Consider the following 10,003-nt stretch of genomic DNA (forward strand, 5'->3'; position numbering starts at 1 on the left):
CATGTTCAATTTTTGCTCGGTCACTCCCCTAAGATTTTTCAAGAGCTCCATGCATTCATTGATAAGAGTAAGAGTGCACCAGTGATTAGTAGACTGGCATAGTAGGGTGATTGCTAGGGGTGTTCATAAGTATCAGATCTGGTTGATCCGATTTTTCAGATATTCAATCTGCTTTTATAGTTTTCAGATATTTCGGATCGGCCATCCGAAAATTTTCAGATCGGATACGGATCGGCATTTTTCATTTATGGATATTCGAAAATATCCAAAACATGGAAAATTTCTGGATATTTTCGAATATCCGATCCGAAATATCTGTTTTTAAGACTGGATATCCGAAATATCAGATGATCTGATCCGATTCGAAATTTATTTTATGAACTTTTCCTTTGAAAATTTCAACTTTTGATGTTCGATGGTCCGAAAATTTGGTACATCCGATCCGAAATTTTTCGAATCAGATTCAGGTCGCTTTTTCCGATCTGAAATTTTTAGATATCCGAAATGAACACCCTAGTGACTGCCACTTGGTTGTCAGCGTTTAGTAAGCATTCATGAGATTTTCCTGCCTATACAAAAACAAACCTTTCCTACCTTCCCGAGTCTTCAATAATTCAACCATTAGACTACTCATAGCATAAGTGCACCTAACAAATCCTTGCAACCATCTGCCAAATGCGTCTCTCAACACCCCCACCTAGTCCCGTGGGCTTATGTTCAACCACAAACGAAGAATCAATGTGCTAAATATGTGAATTATTGGTTTATGTAGGACGATAAGAGGGAGAGAAACGTTTCAAGATCTTAACCACTAGGGTTAGAGAGATGCTACTTCACTTTATAAGTATTTTTTTCCGGATACCAAAAACAAAAAGAAAGGGAAAGAAAATTAATAGGAGATGCAAAGCCCAAATATTTTGTGAGAACAGCCTTCTCCCTATATCAATTATAAGCATAATCATATCCCTATATCCATCCAAAGCACCAAATGATTTATTTTCGAGAAAGAGGCATAAGGTTAAACATCGCCCCAAATTACTTAAAATTGCCCTAACTCCCTTTTAAAAGTACTATTATACCCTTACAATATTTTTTTTTGATTTTTTTACTCTAACTTAACTCCTCCTCTAATTCATATTCTCTCTCATCTTCTCCATCACCATCGACGAATACAAAATTTCGACCAGCGCAAAACTCCGACGAGGTAGATTTTTTTAACAAATTTTATGGGACACAACGTGTGGCTTGGACGTTGTGTCCATGGACACAACTTCCACGTTAAAAGTTGTGTCCATGGACACAACGTCCAGGCCAGACGTTAGCCCCATGGAATTTGTTAAAAAAAAATCGTGCTGGAAAAAAATTATGTCGTCGGTGTGGATTGGAGGTAACGATTGGTGGTTAGTGATTTTAGGTGGTGGTGGAGATAGAGTTGTAAAAACAACCAAGGGTATAATGATACATTTACATGATAGTTGGGAAAATTTTCAATAATTTCAAGGCAATAAATAGAAGTTCAGGCATAAGTCCTTCCTAGAACTTCTACCTCTCCAGTGCCGCGATATTTACTCCATAAGCTTCTTAAAGCTGCAACACCTTCAGATTGAGGTGCTTGCCAATATCCATCATTAACAATTAAAAGACAATAGCCTAGCACATATCAAAACCAACAAGAATGAGTTGTCTCACTCCTGAACACATCTTTTATAACCATTACTGAACACAATCCCATTGCGAAGAAATTCAGATGGGCCAAAGAGTGATTGATACTACTTCCATACTTCGCATTCGTAACCTCTATCAATTTCAGGGCATCTTTTGTCATAAGAAATTATACGAGCATCTTTTGATCGTTTTAGGTCTCCTCCGGACCCGATCATATTTTTCGACGAGAACCTGCCTATGGGGTACGACACAACTTATAATGCATCCCTGGTGATTCACACCATTTATCAAACCACTCATTTATGATTTTGTGGTGCACTCACGGAATGACCCTGAAACGGTCATAAAAGTTTTCCTTAGGCCCGTTCAAAGTTATGGAAGTCCTTAGTATACCATCCCATGTCCCCTCTAGGCATCCCACGAAATTCGGTGTATGGGTCTCTGGGACGCCTAAAATCGTGACTTATATAGCCTTCAATTTTGACCGTTTTAGAGCTCCTCCGGGTCCGGTCATATTTTTCGCTGAAAACCTTATTATGGGGTGCGTCACGACTTATAATGCATCCCGGGTGCTTTGCAGAATCTGGATTGCCCCAGAATGCCCACAAATAACCCATTTATGATTTTCACATAATGGCCCCGAAACGGCCGTAAAAGTTGTTTTTGTGCCATTCAGAGTCGTGGAAGCCTTTAATATACCATCTCATGTCCCGTCGACGCATCCCATAACATTAGGTGAACGCGTCCCAGAGACGTCGAAAATCGTGACTTATAGCCTTCAATTTTGACCGTTTTAGGGCTCCTCTAGGCCCGGTCATAGTATTCGACAAAAACTTTCATATCTGGTGCAGAACGACTTATAATGCATCTCGAGTGCTTGACACCATCTGAATTACCCAAGAATTCTATCAAGCCACCCATTTATGATTTTGTGGTGCACCCACGGAATGGCCCCGAAACGGTTGTAAAAGTTGTTCTTATACTCGTTCAAAGTCGCGAAAGTCCTTAATATATCATCACATGTCCTCTCTAGGCATCCCACGGTATTCGGTGCACGGGTCCTGGAGAAGACTAAAACTTTGACTTATAACCTTCAATTTTGACCGTTTTATGGCTCCCCCGGGCTTGGGCATGCTATTCGCTAAAAACCTTCCTATCTGTGCGGCACGACTTATAATGCATCCCGGGTGCTTTGCAGCATCTGAATTACCCTAGAATGCCATTAAACCACCCATTTATGATTTTGGGGAGGGGCTGGTGGCGGGTTAGGGAGAATCAGAGTTAGGGTTTACTTAGGGTTAGGGTTAGGGTGGGGAAGGGGTGTTTATGGTTAAGGTATTAGGTTAGAGATTAGGGTTAGATTTAAGTTAGTTAATTAGGATTAAAGGGGATTTAGGGGTTAATAACTAACGGAGTTTAACGCCGTTAATCATTAAGGGTAAGTGAACGTATTTTTGGAAAAGTTAAAGGTATATGGTGAATTTCAAAAGTCGAAAAGGTATATATTGCAAGAAAAAATTTGTCAAGAGTATATGATGAAAAAACCGTTTTATTTATATACATACACATTGTATTTTATGCTCATCTCAAGTTTTTTGCTGTTTGTACATCCATTATTTGTTTGTACATTTACCTTTACCTTTTTTCATGCATAGTAATTCATTCATGTACATCTACAAATTTTTGTAAGTAATAGATAAGAAAAAATTCTCTGATCTACTCTCGTACAAAATCCCCACTTAAAGACTCATTAGTCATTACAATCATACACCTTCCCTAAATTTTAAACAAATACTTGGGATATGAATTGAACCATAGATTAAGCTAAGCCAACCCTAATCCCTACCTCTACAATTTTATTTGTTGATCCAAACATACTTTAGTAAACATCTATCATACTTGTTTTGTACATCCATCCTAATATTTCGTGCCCTTAAGATTTTCATGATTAATTAAGAGACACAAATAGGTCATTTCAGTGGTTGTTTTGCTTGTCCTTTCCATTTCATATCTCAGTCTTTCAAGTGTATCTCCGACATCCGATTTTGCTGTCGTCATGTTAGAAAATCTAGGAGTTGGGCTTTGAACTTTTGATTGTATACTCTTGTCAGATAGGTTATAGGTCTAGACAGTAGACATAGTCCTCACTCCTCAATGTGATGGATCGTTTTTTTCACATAACCAAAGAAATGGTCTCATTGTTGATTCAATCCACCATAATACGCACATAGTACTTGATTACTTTTTTTCATTTTGGATCAGTAAAACATTCTCTCGTCTGTGGATACTTTTTTTATTTTATTTTTTTGTTGAGAAGATATATGGATGTAGCTTGTTGTTCCAAAGTACTTCCTCCGTTTCATAATGCTCGCTACACTTTTGATTATGGAAAGTTTTACATTACTTGCTACACTTTCTTTTTGGCCAATAAAACTCTCTCTATCTATCTCCTCTCACATGAGTCTCTTTTCTTTTTACTCTCTACCTCTCTTTTCTCCAAAAATTGCCTAGGAATCCGTGAAATGATAAGTGTTGTTACGTAGTATGAAACTAGTAAACTAATACAACAACTCCCAACTTCGGATTCTTAATTTGGAGACTTGTGCAACAATGATTGGCTCGGATCCCGGTTCAAACTTCCGATCAGCAACCTGCAATAAGGGACCCACCCTGGAGGTTTGGGTGGTATATCCCCTCCGATGCTTAAGTCAGATATCAGTGATATGAAGGAACTTTTTAGAGAGAGAAAGAGAATTTATGGCAGAATAACATTACTATGCTCTGAAAAACGTACCTTTCCCCTGATTTCAATGACTATTTATACTGTTTGAAATGACTGTTGTACCTTGATGTCACCCTAATTTGGGAGCATCTGATTGGCTGAGTAATAATATCAGGACACGTGGCAAGTGTTGATTGGCCAACACATTTTACCTTTTAGCTGAATCAGGCTTTATTTTACTGGACCTAAGTACAATTTTAGGGCCATAAGGGAGCTTTTCAGTATACCTTTTTTTCAGAGAAGTGTACTTTAGCCCAAAGAACCTGCAGGCCTTTGTACTTTTCTTTACATAAGCGAATGCCACATGTAGGGATGAGATAGTGCCACGTGTCATAAGGGTATCCGCTGATTTTTAGGCTACAACAAGTGTAGCGAATAATATGAAACAAAGGAAGTAACTTTTTTCTTGTATATGAAAGCTTTTGATGATTACAAGTTAATAATGATTAGAGTTTGTCTTGTAAGAGACCGCCTACTTTTAAATTAAAATTAGGCAATGGTAAGCCCAATATTAAAAAGAGAATTAGCCTAATAATGACTAGGTTAATTTCTTTCAGTGACTAATTTAATCAATTTAGTGACTAGGTCTACTTTTATACTTCCTCCGTTTTTTTTAGATGTTACACTTTCTATTTTAGGAAATTTTAAATTAGATGTTACACTTTTATTTTGGATAATAATTTCTCTCTATCTCTCTCCTATCACATGTTCACATGGGACCCTTTTGTTTTTCATTCTCTCTATCTCTCTCCTCTCCAAAAATTACATAGGAGTCTGTGATTTGAAAAGTGTAACATCTAAAAAAAACGAAGGAAGTATTAAAATTAGACCGTTTCTTTTAATAATTTTTGTAATGATTATAATACTATTTTTTGGGTTGACTTATCATCTTAGATCATGTAGATAAGTCGTTCTGTCCTTAAGTAATTCTCATGCATATACTACCTCTGTTACTATTTATTCTATAAGGTTTGTTTACACTAAAACCAAGGGAAAAGCAAAAGGTTTGAGAGAAATAGGAGAGGAATTATGAAAAGGGGGGAGTAAGGAGTAAAAAAAGTAAATAAAAAAATAGAGAAGAGAGAAAAATGGGGTAGGTGTGGGATTTTAACCGGGTTAATTTATTCGATGAGGTGCCACATGGGGGACGGGGGAGGGAAGTGGAGAATAATGATTGAATATTTAACCTTATATAAATAAAATAACAATGTAATCATTATTAAGGAACGATTCGAAAAACAAAATAAGTAGATTGAAAAGGAACTGATGTAGTAATTTTTTAATTTGTTAGCAAAAGGATTGTCTTACGATATTAGATTGAAAAACCATTTCACCTCTTCCACTCAAACTATGTGATGATATGGGTCTTTCTACTAATTGTATCTCTATGAAGCTATGACTCTCACTTTCTTATTATATGATGTGAGTTCCTCTATTAACTTTGTCTATGCTCTCTCTCCATATTACATGATGTGAGACCTTTTTGTTAACTCTTTGCGACTTTCTCTCTCCTCATATTTTATGATGTGAGGTCCTGTATTAACACTCTCTCTTAATCAAATTTATATTCTTACTTTTACTTTATCCAGATGGAAACCTTCTCTAACCTACTATGTATCAACTTTTATTTTTTGTGCCTATACCTAGGAACAATTGTATTAGTTTTCATAAAATAAAATTTAATCAATATTGACAATTGTGGAGGAAAAGAAAGTAGCGATAAATTCAGATATGATCTCAACCATAAAACAAACAAAAAAAATTATAAACAATTTTCAAAAAATTGGGTAACAACATTGTTAAGAAGTTAGACTGTTAAGTTATTTTTGGACACCTTCTGAACACTCCTTAGTCCTTACTCCTTAGCTTGTCCATAAGCAATATGGCCACAACGATGCATGCTAAGTAAACAACATCTTGGAGAATGGAGAGGGCCAAAACTCTAAAGACCCTACTACAAAAACTTTGTTGAAGTTGACTAAGGAAGTGACGAACATTATTAGGTCGAGGTTATAATATATATAGCTATTTTATAGGATATTAAAGTCTTAATTAATTTTCTAATAATTTACTCCCTCCGTTCCATAATATAGTGCTCACTTCTTATTTTTCATAAGAATTAAGGAAAATGGAAAGAGTTTTAGGATTTCACAAAAATATATTTTTAAGTAAATGTTTATTGAGTATTTTTGTCTTGGAACTAGTTTTTTTTCTTCTTTTTCTTTTAAAATAAAATGATCGAAAGAACAATAAATATACCTTGGAATGGTGTAAAACAATAAATAGGGGCACATATTTTAAAACAAAATAGGGGTATTTGGGAAAATTTTATGTAGAAATGAAGGATAATTTAGTCCAAAGAAATTGATAAAAAAGAAATAGGCACAACATTTTGGGACACCAAAAAAGGAATGCAATCACTATATTATGGGACGGAGTATAACTTAATTTAATAAAAAGAAAAGAGAGTTCACATATGTCCATAAAAGATACTCCCTCCGTCCCATGATAGAGTTTACTCCCTCTGCTTTTATTTATTTGCTACATTTTCCAAAAAGAGTTGCTTTTTTTTATTTGCTACATTTCCTTATAAGGAGACTTGGCCCACCAAAAAGTAATAGTATTATATTTGTTTCCCCTCTTTTTCCATCAAAAAGTACTACTTTTTTCCCTTTTCCCACCCTATTTAATGCTAAAGGGGTCAAAAAGTACACTAAGGCCTTGTTTGGTTGTATATAGGAAGTCATACTTCCTAGGAAGTTATTTTTTCCATGTATTTGAAATTCCTAAGAAGTGTAAAATTGTGTTTGGTTGATAATGAGAAGTTCTACTTACCCAGGGGGACCTAGGTAAGTAGCTTCCTCCAAAATGGAGGAAGTAGAACTTCCTAGAAAGTGCAAATTCCATGATTTTGCCAACCAAACAACTTCATATACTTCTATTTCCTAGGAATTTGCACTTCCCATGATTTGTTTTGTCAACCAAACAAGGCCTAAAAAATAATGAAAATGACATCTCCTAAATTCTTGTGTAAACCAAAATGTAGCAAATAGATAAAAGCGGAGGGAGTACTTCTCATTTTTCACGAGAATTGAGGATAATGGAAGAAGTAAGTGCTTTTTTGGTACCTTTGTCCTGGAACTAACTCTTTACTTTCTTTTTCCTTTTGAATTAAAATAAAGAAGCAATAAATGTTCATTGGAATGGTGTAAAATAATGAATAAGGGCACACATCTTGAAGAAATGTAGGGGTATTTTGGAAAGTTTATGTAGAAATGAAGGATAATTTAGCCCAAATAAATTGATAAAAAAGAAAACGGGCACATTATTTTGAGACATCCTAAAAAAAATGTGAGCACTACATTATGGGACGAAAGAAATAATGTATTTATAAGATGCCATAAGGTTATAATCCTACCCCCACCCCCTAAAATCCTTAACAATTTAATGCTTACTAGAATATATAATGAACTGACTTGAAGTATCTCAAATAAATTTCTATGAGTGAAGAATATCTTATTTTTGGTGAATAATTTAAAGAGCACAAAAAGTAATAATGTTAGCAGAATTTGATCTCAAATCTTAATTACTTAAACTCCACACAAGTTCGCATAAATAGTTGTTATCATGTCGTGGTATGTACCCATCAATTTTTGTTGCTGTATAAATACAATTTAATTGTTGGTTTTCCAAAAGAACAAAAAGGGAACTACCGAACTATACCATGCATTTTAGAAAATTATCTTAATAAAAGCTATCTTTATCCTAATTTATTATGATAATATGAAAAACAACCCCATCCATCAATAAAAGTAACCTCAAAAACACTAATAATTCACTAAATAACTTTTCAATTTCTATTTTACATTGATACTAATCCAACAATATGGAATAACACATAGGGGAATGATATAAGGACTGCAAATAAGAAGGTAAATATGAAAATATTAAGTTATAAATCTCTATTATACAAGCCAAGGGGGGAACTATATAAGCCAAGGGGGGAGCTATATAATTTCCTAATTTAAAGATGAGTCAAAATTTTTCATAATAAACTAAATAAGCAATAACAAAGTAACTTGACATAATAATGAGAAAAATGGTTACTCAATAAAAAAAAAATACAAATTTAATTTGACTATAAAACTTTACATCTGAATATTTATCTCAATTTCTAAAAGCTTTATAGATTACCGTAATTTGTATAACAATAATTATAGATCACACTTCTATAATTATATTTTGATGAAATTTATTAAAAATATAACCAAAAAATCGACGCACGCATCGCGTGCATAGAAGACTAGTAAGCATTAATTACATTGATGACTTGGTGACTAAAGTGTAATTATGTCATAAGTTCCTAAATTAATACTCCATTTGAAGTCCGCTCATGGTACACCTGGGTGTACCATGAGCATGGTACACCCAAGGGTATTCTTGTAATAAATTAGATTATTAGAACTTCAGGTGCTCATTTGACACCAAATTTGCTCATATAGCCATTTTTTTCATTTACACATTTGCTCATTTTGTAATAAAAGTGTTTGCTCATTTTCTTAAATGAGTAAAAATGTTTGCTCATTTGCTCCTTTTGCTCATTTTGTAATAAAAGTGTTTGCTCATTTTCTTAAATAAGTAGAAATGTTTGCTCATTTGCTCATTTGTTCATTTTACTCATTTGCTCATTCGCTCATTTTGCTCATTTGGAGAAAATAGTCTTGGGTGTACCATGAGCATGGTACACCCAGGTGTACTATAAATATTCTCCTCCATTTGTCCCATAATATAGTGTTTGTATTCATGTTAAATGTCCCATAAAATGTTGTGTCTATTTTTTTTATCAATTTGTTTGGTCTAAATTGTCCTTAAATTGTAAAGAATTTTTCTAAAATACCCCTACCTTTTCTTTCAAAATATGTGCCCCTCTTTATTCTGTTTACACCATTTTAATGAACTTTTATTACTTTTTGAATTTTTTTAAATGGAAAAGAAAAAAAGAAATAGTTTAAAGTAGAGTGATTATGGGTCGGTCCCAAAAGAATGCCTATTGGTCGGGTCGGGCCAAATTCGAGGCAAATTTTTGTGCCCAAAGCCCGTTATTTCGGGCCAAAATGAGTGGTCTTTTCGGGTCAAAAAATAGACTAAAATGTATTTTTTGGCTTGGCCAAAGCCCGCCTGAAGCCAAAAAAAAAACCAGACCGGACCCGACCGTGGCCAAAAAAAATCTGCCCAAAACCCGCCCAAAAATCGGGCTGAGCTCTAGTTTAAAGACAAAAGCACAAAAATCGCTTCATTAGATAAATTTTTTGTTTTGAAAATCTTACTACGCCTTTCATTTTCCTTAATTTTCATGTAAAATTAAAAGTGAACACTATATTATGAGAAAAAAGTACTATCACAGAATACTTATTTAATGTTTATCTACAAACTTAAAAACTGCATATATCAAAACTCCATTCATTATATTATATACACCTTAGTAATAAAAAAAGGCGTCTTATTTACTCCCTCCGTTCTTTATCAGTTTACCCACTTTAACTTATAACACTATTC

The sequence above is a fragment of the Beta vulgaris genome, chromosome 6, assembly GCF_026745355.1.
Source record: "Beta vulgaris subsp. vulgaris cultivar EL10 chromosome 6, EL10.2, whole genome shotgun sequence".
In the NCBI taxonomy this organism is placed as follows: domain Eukaryota; kingdom Viridiplantae; phylum Streptophyta; class Magnoliopsida; order Caryophyllales; family Amaranthaceae; genus Beta; species Beta vulgaris.